This window comes from Antedon bifida, chromosome 11 (assembly GCF_963402885.1).
Source record: "Antedon bifida chromosome 11, ecAntBifi1.1, whole genome shotgun sequence".
In the NCBI taxonomy this organism is placed as follows: domain Eukaryota; kingdom Metazoa; phylum Echinodermata; class Crinoidea; order Comatulida; family Antedonidae; genus Antedon; species Antedon bifida.
Genome location: NC_136236.1, coordinates 1,074,596 through 1,087,095, shown reverse-complemented (window position 1 = coordinate 1,087,095; position 12,500 = coordinate 1,074,596).

Below are 12,500 nucleotides of genomic sequence, written 5' to 3'. Positions count from 1 at the left end.
CAGAAATTTTAGATTTGGAGGAAGCTTCGACAACTACTGGAACTTCAGTTGGTTGAATAGTTACAAATTGAGCAATATCGTTTGGTGATTGATCCTCTACTATGGCAGCTGTTGTTGAATCTAAAGTTCCAACTAATTCTACACTTGGAATAGGTGATGGTTTTAATGTTCTCATTTCTGATTCAACAAGTGGCACCTCAGTTCCAGATCCAATTTCACCAACTGATTCATCAGCAGAAACTGGCAATGATACAACTGTTGTTGAACCAACTGCAATTGGTTTTGAAGTGGTTGATGGTACATTCATTCCTTCATCTATATGTTTAGAAGTAGTAGGTTGAAATTCATCTGATTGGTGTACAGGTGTTACTAGCTGCATTGTTGTAACATCATGAATAACCTCTACAACCTCAGGAGTGGTTGGTGAAAACTCAAGCGATTTTGCAGTTGTCGTGATATTTTTAATTTCATCTAGTTTTGAATCTTTGGTCACATCACCTTCAATAATTTCAACAAGTGGCGTCATCGTTTCTTTAATTGTTGCTGTAGTGTGTTCTATTGGTTTACTTTCTTCTTTAATGCTCTCACTAATACTGTCTTGAGGTTGTGCAGTCTTTTCTCCCTGAACATCAATCGTTGTTGAATATGAGTCAAATGTTGGTGTAGTTACCTTAGCTGATATTGTATCCTCTTTTAAGGCTTTCTCATATTTAGGGTGTTCTTTTGTAAAATCAATAACTTTAACAGGTTCTTTAGTAACTATTTGCTCAACAGTAAGAATAGGTGTTGGTTTAAATGTGCTAATGAAGCTTGGTTCCTTATCAGGTGTATCGTTCTCTAACTCTCCAGAAGCAATTTCAGTTACCTGTTGTGCTACTGTTAACTTATCAGAAGTTTCTTCTACTGATTTAGCTGTAGTAATCTGTACATCTTCTGGCCTTTGAATTGGTGTCACTGTCTGTATTTCTGTATCAACCACTTCCACATGATAAGGAGTTGTTGGCTGCAACTCAAGTGGTTTTTCAGTCTGAGAAACTGTTTCAAGGATTGGTGTAGTTGCCTTAGCTGATATTGTATCATCTTTAATAGATTTAGCATCTTTAGGGTGTTCTTTTGTAGAATCGGTTTCTACCTCTCCAGAACCCATTTCAGTTACATGTTCTTTTGGAAGTTCATCAAAAGTTTTAGATTTGGAGGAAGCTTCGACAACTACTGGAACTTCAGTTGGTTGAATAGTTACCAATTGAGCAATATCGTTTGGTGTTTGATCCTCTACTATGGCAGCTGTTGTTGAATCTACATTTGGAATAGGTGATGGTTTTAATGTTCTCATTTCTGATTCAACAAGTGGCATCTCAGTTCCAGATCCAATTTTATCAACTGATTCATCAGCAGAAACTGGCAATGATACAACTGTTGTTGAATCTACTGCAATTGGTTTTGAAGTGGTTGATGGTACATTTATTCCTTCATCTGTATGTTGAGAAGTAGTAGACTGAAATTCGTCTGGCTGGTGTACTGGTGTTACTAGCTGCATTGTTGTAACATGAATCTTCTCAACAACCTCAGGTGTGGTTGGTGAAAACTCAAGCGATTTTGCAGTTGTTGTAATATCTTTAATATCATCAAGTTTTAAATCTTTCGTCACATCACCTCCAATAATTTCAACAAGTGGCATCATCGTTTCTTTGATTGTTGCTGTAGTGTGTCCTATTGGTTTACTTTCTTCTTTAATGCTCTCACTAATACTGTCTTGAGGTTGTGTAGTCTTTTCTACCTGAACATCAATTGTTGTTGAATATGAGTCAAATGTTGGTGTAGTTACCTTAGCTGATATTACATCTTCCTTTAAAGCTTTATCATCTTTAGGATGTTCTTTTGTAAAATCAATAACTTTAACAGGTTCTTTAGTAACTATTTGCTCAACAGTAGGAATAGGTGTTGGTTTAAATGTGCTAATGAAGCTTGGTTCCTTATCAGGTGTATCGTTCTCGAACTCTCCAGAAGCAATTTCAGCTACCTGTTGTGCTACTGTAAATTTATCAGAAGTTTCTTCTACTGATTTAGCTGTAGTAATCTGTACATCTTCTGGCCTTTGAATTGGTGTCACTGTCTGTATTTCTGTATCAACCACTTCCACATGATGAGGAGTTGTTGGCTGTAACTCAAGTGGTTTTTCAGTCTGAGAAACTGTTTCAAGGGTTGGTGTAGTTGCCTTAGCTGATAATGTATCATCTTTAATAGATTTAGCATCTTTAGGGTGTTCTATTGTAGAATCGGTTTCTACCTCTCCAGAACCCATTTCAGTTACATGTTCTTTTGGAAGTTCATCAGAAATTTTAGATTTGGAGGAAGCTTCGACAACTACTGGAACTTCAGTTGGTTGAATAGTTACAAATTGAGCTATATCGTTTGGTGTTTGATCCTCTACTATGGCAGCTGTTGTTGAATCTACAGTTCCAACTAATTCTACATTTGGAATAGGTGATGGTTTTAATGTTCTCATTTCTGATTCAACAAGTGGCATCTCAGTTCCAGATCCAATTTCATCCACTGATTCATCAGCAGAAACTGGCAACGATACAACTGTTGTTGAACCAACTGCAATTGGTTTTGAAGTGGTTGATGGTACATTAATTCCTTCATCTATATGTTTAGAAGTAGTAGACTGAAATTTGTCAGGCTGGTGTACTGGTGTTACTAGCTGCATTGTTGTAACATCATGAATCTTCTCAACAACCTCAGGTGTGGTTGGTGAAAACTCAAGCGATTTTGTAGTTGTTGTAATATCTTTAATTTCATCAAGTTTTAAATCTTTCGTCACATCACCTTCAATAATTTCAACAAGTGGCGTCATCGTTTCTTTAATTGTTGCTGTAGTGTGTTCTATTGGTTTACTTTCTTCTTTAATGCTCTCACTAATACTGTCTTGAGGTTGTGCAGTCTTTTCTCCCTGAACATCAATCGTTGTTGAATATGAGTCAAATGTTGGTGTAGTTACCTTAGCTGATATTGTATCCTCTTTTAACGATTTATCATCTTTAGGGTGTTCTTTTGTAAAATCAATAACTTTAACAGGTTCTTTAGTAATTATTTGCTTGACAGTAGGAATAGGTGTAGGTTTAAATGTGCTAATGAAGCTTGGTTCTTTATCAGGTGTATTGGTCTCTAACTCTCCAGAAGCAATTTCAGTTACCTGTTGTGCTACTGTTAACTTATCAGAAGTTTCTTCTACTGATTTAGCTGTAGTAATCTGTACATCTTCTGGCCTTTGAATTGGTGTCACTGGCTGTATTTCTGTATCAACCATGTCTACATGATGAGGAGTAGTTGGCTGTAACTCAAGTGGTTTTTCAGTCTGAGAAACTGTTTCAAGGATTGGTGTAGTTGCTTTAGCTGATATTGTATCATCTTTAATAGATATAGCATCTTTAGGGTGTTCTTTTGTAGAATCGGTTTCTACCTCTCCAGAACCCATTTCAGTTACATGTTCTTTTGGAAGTTCATCAGAAATTTTAGATTTGGAGGAAGCTTCGACAACTACTGGAACTTCAGTTGGTTGAATAGTTACAAATTGAGCAATATCGTTTGGTGATTGATCCTCTACTATGGCAGCTGTTGTTGAATCTACAGTTCCAACTAATTCTACACTTGGAATAGGTGATGGTTTTAATGTTCTCATTTCTGATTCAACAAGTGGCACCTCAGTTCCAGATCCAATTTCACCAACTGATTTATCAGCAGAAACTGGCAATGATACAACTGTTGTTGAACCAACTGCAATTGGTTTTGAAGTGGTTGATGGTACATTCATTCCTTCATCTATATGTTTAGAAGTAGTAGGTTGAAATTCATCTGATTGGTGTACAGGTGTTACTAGCTGCATTGTTGTAACATCATGAATAACCTCTACAACCTCAGGAGTGGTTGGTGAAAACTCAAGCGATTTTGCAGTTGTCGTGATATCTTTAATTTCATCTAGTTTTGAATCTTTGGTCACATCACCTTCAATAATTTCAACAAGTGGCGTCATCGTTTCTTTAATTGTTGCTGTAGTGTGTTCTATTGGTTTACTTTCTTCTTTAATGCTCTCACTAATACTGTCTTGAGGTTGTGCAGTCTTTTCTCCCTGAACATCAATCGTTGTTGAATATGAGTCAAATGTTGGTGTAGTTACCTTAGCTGATATTGTATCCTCTTTTAAGGCTTTATCATATTTAGGGTGTTCTTTTGTAAAATCAATAACTTTAACAGGTTCTTTAGTAACTATTTGCTCAACAGTAAGAATAGGTGTTGGTTTAAATGTGCTAATGAAGCTTGGTTCCTTATCAGGTGTATCGTTCTCTAACTCTCCAGAAGCAATTTCAGTTACCTGTTGTGCTACTGTTAACTTATCAGAAGTTTCTTCTACTGATTTAGCTGTAGTAATCTGTACATCTTCTGGCCTTTGAATTGGTGTCACTGACTGTATTTCTGTATCAACCACTTCCACATGATGAGGAGTAGTTGGCTGCAACTCAAGTGGTTTTTCAGTCTGAGAAACTGTTTCAAGGATTGGTGTAGTTGCCTTAGCTGATATTGTATCATCTTTAATAGATTTAGCATCTTTAGGGTGTTCTTTTGTAGAATAGGTTTCTACCTCTCCAGAACCCATTTCAGTTACATGTTCTTTTGGAAGTTCATCAAAAGTTTTAGATTTGGAGGAAGCTTCGACAACTACTGGAACTTCAGTTGGTTGAATAGTTACCAATTGAGCAATATCGTTTGGTGTTTGATCCTCTACTATGGCAGCTGTTGTTGAATCTACATTTGGAATAGGTGATGGTTTTAATGTTCTCATTTCTGATTCAACAAGTGGCATCTCAGTTCCAGATCCAATTTCATCAACTGATTCATCAGCAGAAACTGGCAATGATACAACTGTTGTTGAATCAACTGCAATTGGTTTTGAAGTGGTTGATGGTACATTTATTCCTTCATCTGTATGTTGAGAAGTAGTAGACTGAAATTCGTCTGGCTGGTGTACTGGTGTTACTAGCTGCATTGTTGTAACATGAATCTTCTCAACAACCTCAGGTGTGGTTGGTGAAAACTCAAGCGATTTTGCAGTTGTTGTAATATCTTTAATATCATCAAGTTTTAAATCTTTCGTCACATCACCTCCAATAATTTCAACAAGTGGCATCATCGTTTCTTTGATTGTTGCTGTAGTGTGTCCTATTGGTTTACTTTCTTCTTTAATGCTCTCACTAATACTGTCTTGAGGTTGTGTAGTCTTTTCTACCTGAACATCAATTGTTGTTGAATATGAGTCAAATGTTGGTGTAGTTACCTTAGCTGATATTACATCTTCCTTTAAAGCTTTATCATCTTTAGGATGTTCTTTTGTAAAATCAATAACTTTAACAGGTTCTTTAGTAACTATTTGCTCAACAGTAGGAATAGGTGTTGGTTTAAATGTGCTAATGAAGCTTGGTTCCTTATCAGGTGTATCGTTCTCGAACTCTCCAGAAGCAATTTCAGTTACCTGTTGTGCTACTGTAAATTTATCAGAAGTTTCTTCTACTGATTTAGCTGTAGTAATCTGTACATCTTCTGGCCTTTGAATTGGTGTCACTGTCTGTATTTCTGTATCAACCACTTCCACATGATGAGGAGTTGTTGGCTGTAACTCAAGTGGTTTTTCAGTCTGAGAAACTGTTTCAAGGGTTGGTGTAGTTGCCTTAGCTGATAATGTATCATCTTTAATAGATTTAGCATCTTTAGGGTGTTCTATTGTAGAATCGGTTTCTACCTCTCCAGAACCCATTTCAGTTACATGTTCTTTTGGAAGTTCATCAGAAATTTTAGATTTGGAGGAAGCTTCGACAACTACTGGAACTTCAGTTGGTTGAATAGTTACAAATTGAGCTATATCGTTTGGTGTTTGATCCTCTACTATGGCAGCTGTTGTTGAATCTACAGTTCCAACTAATTCTACATTTGGAATAGGTGATGGTTTTAATGTTCTCATTTCTGATTCAACAAGTGGCATCTCAGTTCCAGATCCAATTTCATCCACTGATTCATCAGCAGAAACTGGCAACGATACAACTGTTGTTGAACCAACTGCAATTGGTTTTGAAGTGGTTGATGGTACATTAATTCCTTCATCTATATGTTTAGAAGTAGTAGACTGAAATTTGTCAGGCTGGTGTACTGGTGTTACTAGCTGCATTGTTGTAACATCATGAATCTTCTCAACAACCTCAGGTGTGGTTGGTGAAAACTCAAGCGATTTGGTAGTTGTTGTAATATCTTTAATTTCATCAAGTTTTAAATCTTTCGTCACATCACCTTCAATAATTTCAACAAGTGGCATCATCGTTTCTTTAATTGTTGCTGTAGTGTGTTCTATTGGTTTACTTTCTTCTTTAATGCTCTCACTAATACTGTCTTGAGGTTGTGCAGTCTTTTCTCCCTGAACATCAATCGTTGTTGAATATGAGTCAAATGTTGGTGTAGTTACCTTAGCTGATATTGTATCCTCTTTTAACGATTTATCATCTTTAGGGTGTTCTTTTGTAAAATCAATAACTTTAACAGGTTCTTTAGTAATTATTTGCTTGACAGTAGGAATAGGTGTAGGTTTAAATGTGCTAATGAAGCTTGGTTCTTTATCAGGTGTATCGGTCTCTAACTCTCCAGAAGCAATTTCAGTTACCTGTTGTGCTACTGTTAACTTATCAGAAGTTTCTTCTACTGATTTAGCTGTAGTAATCTGTACATCTTCTGGCCTTTGAATTGGTGTCACTGGCTGTATTTCTGTATCAACCATGTCTACATGATGAGGAGTAGTTGGCTGTAACTCAAGTGGTTTTTCAGTCTGAGAAACTGTTTCAAGGATTGGTGTAGTTGCTTTAGCTGATATTGTATCATCTTTAATAGATATAGCATCTTTAGGGTGTTCTTTTGTAGAATCGGTTTCTACCTCTCCAGAACCCATTTCAGTTACATGTTCTTTTGGAAGTTCATCAGAAATTTTAGATTTGGAGGAAGCTTCGACAACTACTGGAACTTCAGTTGGTTGAATAGTTACAAATTGAGCAATATCGTTTGGTGATTGATCCTCTACTATGGCAGCTGTTGTTGAATCTACAGTTCCAACTAATTCTACACTTGGAATAGGTGATGGTTTTAATGTTCTCATTTCTGATTCAACAAGTGGCACCTCAGTTCCAGATCCAATTTCACCAACTGATTCATCAGCAGAAACTGGCAATGATACAACTGTTGTTGAACCAACTGCAATTGGTTTTGAAGTGGTTGATGGTACATTAATTCCTTCATCTATATGTTTAGAAGTAGTAGGTTGAAATTCGTCTGGTTGGTGTACTGGTGTTACTAGCTGCATTGTTGTAACATGAATCTCCTCTACAACCTTAGGAGTGGTTGGTGAAAACTCAACCGATTTTGCAGTTGATGTAATATGTTTAATTTCATCTGGTTTTGAATCTTTCGTCACATCACCTTCAATAATTTCAACAAGTGGGGTCATCGTTTCTTTAATTGTTGCTGTAGTGTGTCCTATTGGTTTACTTTCTTCTTTAATGCTCTCACTAATACTGTCTTGAGGTTGTGCACTCTTTTCTCTCAGAACATCAATCGTTGTTGAATATGAGTCAAATGTTGGTGTAGTTACCTTAGCTGATATTGTATCCTCTTTTAACGCTTTATCATCTTTAGGGTGTTCTTTTGTAAAATCAATAACTTTAACAGGTTCTTTAGTAATTCTTTGCTCAAAGGTAGGTGTTGGTTTAAATGTGCTAATGAATCTTGGTTCTTTATCAGGTGCATCGGTCTCTAACTCTCCAGAAGCAATTTCAGTTACCTGTTGTGCTACTGTAAACTTATCAGAAGTTTCAGTGGACTTAGCTGTAGTAGTCTGTACATCTTCTGGCTGTTGAATTGGTGTCACTGGCTGTATTTCAGTATCAACCATTTCTACATGACGAGGAGTAGTTGGTTGTAACTCAAGTGGTTTTTCAGTCTGAGAAACTGTTTCAAGGATTGGTGTAGTTGCCTTAGCTGATATAGTATCATCTTTAATAAATTTAGCATCTTTAAGTTGTTCTTTTGTAGAATCAATGATTTCAATAGATTCTTTTGTAACTTTTTGTTCTATGATAGGAACTGCTGTTGGTTTAAATGTGCTAATATATCTAGTTTCTTTACCGGGTATATCTATTTCTACCTCTCCAGAACCCATTTCATCAGAAATTTTAGATTTGGTGGAAGCTTCGACAACTGTTGGAACTTTAGTTGGTAGAATAGTTACAATTTGAGCAATGTTGTTTGGTGTTTGATCCTCTACTATGGCAGCTGTTGTTGAACCTACAGTTTCAACTAATTCTACACTTGGAATAGGTGATGGTTTTAATGTTCTCAGTTCTGATTCAACAAGTGGCATATCAGTTCCAGATCCAATCTCGTCAACTGATTCATCAGCAGAAACTGGCAACGATGCAACTGTTGTTGAACCAACTGGAATTGTTTTGGAAGTGGTTGATGGTACATTAATTCCTTCATCTATATGTTTAGAAGTAGTAGACTGAAATTCGTCTGGTTGGTGTACTGGTGTTACTAGCTGCATTGTTGTAACATGAATCTCCTCTACAACCTTAGGAGTGGTTGGTGAAAACTCAACCGATTTTGCAGTTGATATAATATGTTTAATTTCATCTGGTTTTGAATCTTTCGTCACATCACCTTCAATAATTTCAACAAGTGGCGTCATCGTTTCTTTAATTGTTGCTGTAGTGTGTTCTATTGGTTTACTTTCTTCTTTAATGCTCTCACTAATACTGTCTTGAGGTTGTGCACTCTTTTCTCCCAGAACATCAATCGTTGTTGAATATGAGTCAAATGTTGGTGTAGTTACCTTAGCTGATATTGTATCCTCTTTTACCGCTTTATCATCTTTAGGGTGTTCTTTTGTAAAATCAATAACTTTAACAGGTTGTTTAGTAATCTTTTGATCAAAGGTAGGTGTTGGTTTAAATGTGCTAATGAATCTTGGTTCTTTATCAGGTGCATCGGTCTCTAACTCTCCAGAAGCAATTTCAGTTACCTGTTGTGCTACTGTTTCAGTGGACTTAGCTGTAGTAGTCTGTACATCTTCTGGCTGTTGAATTGGTGTCACTGGCTGTATTTCAGCATCAACCACTTCTACATGACGATGAGTAGTTGGCTGTAACTCAAGTGGTTTTTCAGTCTGAGAAACTGTTTCAAGGATTGGTGTAGTTGCCTTAGCTGATATAGTATCATCTTTACTAGATTTAGCATCTTTAGGGTGTTCTTTTGTAGAATCAATGATTTTAATAGTTTCCTTTGTAACTTTTTGTTCTATGGTAGGAACTGAAGTTGGTTTAAATGTGCTAACAAATCCAGTTTCTTTATCGGTTGTATCTGTTTCTACCTTTCCAGAACCCATTTCATCAGAAATTTTAGATTTGGTGGAAGCTTCGACAACTGTTGGAACTTTAGTTGGTAGAATAGTTACAATTTGAGCAATGTTGTTTGGTGTTTGATCCTCTACTATGGCAGCTGTTGTTGAACCTACAGTTTCAACTAATTCTACACTTGGAATAGATGATGGTTTTAATGTTCTCAGTTCTGATTCAACAAGTGGCATATCAGTTCCAGATCCAATCTCGTCAACTGATTCATCAGCAGAAACTGGCAACGATGCAACTGTTGTTGAACCAACTGGAATTGTTTTTGAAGTGGTTGATGGTACATTAATTCCTTCATCTATATGTTTAGAAGTAGTAGACTGAAATTCGTCTGGTTGGTGTACTGGTGTTACTAGCTGCATTGTTGTAACATGAGTCTCCTCTACAAGAGACTCTACAACCTTAGGAGTGGTTGGTGAAAACTCAACCGATTTTTCAGTTGATGTAATATGTTTAATTTCATCTGGTTTTGAATCTTTCGTCACATCACCTTCAATCATTTCAACAAGTGGGGTCATCGTTTCTTTAATTGTTGCTGTAGTGTGCTCTATTGGTTTACTTTCTTCTTTAATGCTCTCACTAATACTGTCTTGAGGTTGTGCACTCTTTTCTCTCAGAACATCAATCGTTGTTGAATATGAGTCAAATGTTGGTGTAGTTACCTTAGCTGATATTGTATCCTCTTTTAACGCTTTATCATCTTTAGGGTGTTCTTTTGTAAAATCAATAACTTTAACAGGTTCTTTAGTAATTCTTTGCTCAAAGGTAGGTGTTGGTTTAAATGTGCTAATGAATCTTGGTTCTTTATCAGGTGCATCGGTCTCTAACTCTCCAGAAGCAATTTCAGTTACCTGTTGTGCTACTGTAAACTTATCAGAAGTTTCAGTGAACTTAGCTGTAGTAGTCTGTACATCTTCTGGCTGTTGAATTGGTGTCACTGACTGTATTTCAGTATCAACCACTTCTACATGACGAGGAGTAGTTGGTTGTAACTCAAGTGGTTTTTCAGTCTGAGAAACTGTTTCAAGGATTGGTGTAGTTGCCTTAGCTGATATAGTATCATCTTTACTAGATTTAGCATCTTTAGGGTGTTCTTTTGTAGAATCAATGATTTTAATAGTTTCCTTTGTAACTTTTTGTTCTATGATAGGAACTGCTGTTGGTTTAAATGTGCTAATAAATCCAGTTTCTTTATCGGTTGTATCTGTTTCTACCTCTCCAGAACCCATTTCATCAGAAATTTTAGATTTGGTGGAAGCTTCGACAACTGTTGGAACTTTAGTTGGTAGAATAGTTACAATTTGAGCAATGTTGTTTGGTGTTTGATCCTCTACTATGGCAGCTGTTGTTGAACCTACAGTTTCAACTAATTCTACACTTGGAATAGGTGATGGTTTTAATGTTCTCAGTTCTGATTCAACAAGTGGCATATCAGTTCCAGATCCAATCTCGTCAACTGATTCATCAGCAGAAACTGGCAACGATGCAACTGTTGTCGAACCAACTGGAATTGTTTTTGAAGTTGTTGATGGTACATTAATTCCTTCATCTATATGTTTAGAAGTAGTAGACTGAAATTTGTCTGGTTGGTGTACTGGTGTTACTAGCTGGATTGTTGTAACATGAATCTCCTCTACAACCTTAGGAGTGGTTGGTGAAAACTCAACCGATTTTGCAGTTGATGTAATATGTTTAATTTCATCTGGTTTTGAATCTTTCGTCACATCACCTTCAATAATTTCAACAAGTGGCGTCATCGTTTCTTTAATTGTTGCTGTAGTGTGTTCTATTGGTTTACTTTCTTCTTTAATGCTCTCACTAATACTGTCTTGAGGTTGTGCACTCTTTTCTCCCAGAACATCAATCGTCGTTGAATATGAGTCAAATGTTGGTGTAGTTACCTTAGCTGATATTGTATCCTCTTTTACCGCTTTATCATCTTTAGGGTGTTCTTTTGTAAAATCAATAACTTTAACAGGTTGTGTAGTAATCTTTTGATCAAAGGTAGGTGTTGGTTTAAATGTGCTAATGAATCTTGTTTCTTTATCAGGTGCATCGGTCTCTAACTCTCCAGAAGCAATTTCAGTTACCTGTTGTGCTACTGTTTCAGTGGACTTAGCTGTAGTAGTCTGTACATCTTCTGGCTGTTGAATTGGTGTCACTGGCTGTATTTCAGTATCAACAACTTCTACATGACGAGGAGTAGTTGGCTGTAACTCAAGTGGTTTTTCAGTCTGAGAAACTGTTTCAAGGATTGGTGTAGTTGCCTTAGTTGATATAGTATCATCTTTACTAGATTTAGCATCTTTAGGGTGTTCTTTTGTAGAATCAATGATTTTAATACTTTCCTTTGTAACTTTTTGTTCTATGGAAAGAACTGAAGTTGGTTTAAATGTGCTAATAAATCCAGTTTCTTTATCGGTTGTATCTGTTTCTACCTCTCCAGAACCCATTTCATCAGAAATTTTAGATTTGGTGGAAGCTTCGACAACTGTTGGAACTTTAGTTGGTAGAATAGTTACAATTTGAGCAATGTTGTTTGGTGTTTGATCCTCTACTATGGCAGCTGTTGTTGAACCTACAGTTTCAACTAATTCTACACTTGGAATAGGTGATGGTTTTAATGTTCTCAGTTCTGATTCAACAAGTGGCATATCAGTTCCAGATCCAATCTCGTCAACTGATTCATCAGCAGAAACTGGCAACGATGCAACTGTTGTCGAACCAACTGAACCAACACTAATACTGTCTTGAGGTTGTGCAGTCTTTTCTCCCTGAACATCAATCGTTGAATATGAGTCAAATGTTGGTGTAGTTACCTTAGCTGATATTGTATCCTCTTTTAACGATTTATCATCTTTAGGATGTTCTTTTGTAAAATCAATAACTTTAACAGGATCTTTAGTAATCTTTTGATCAAAGGTAGGTGTTGGTTTAAATGTGCTAATGAATCTTGGTTCTTTATCAGGTGCATTGGTCTCTAACTCTCCAGAAGCAATTTCAGTT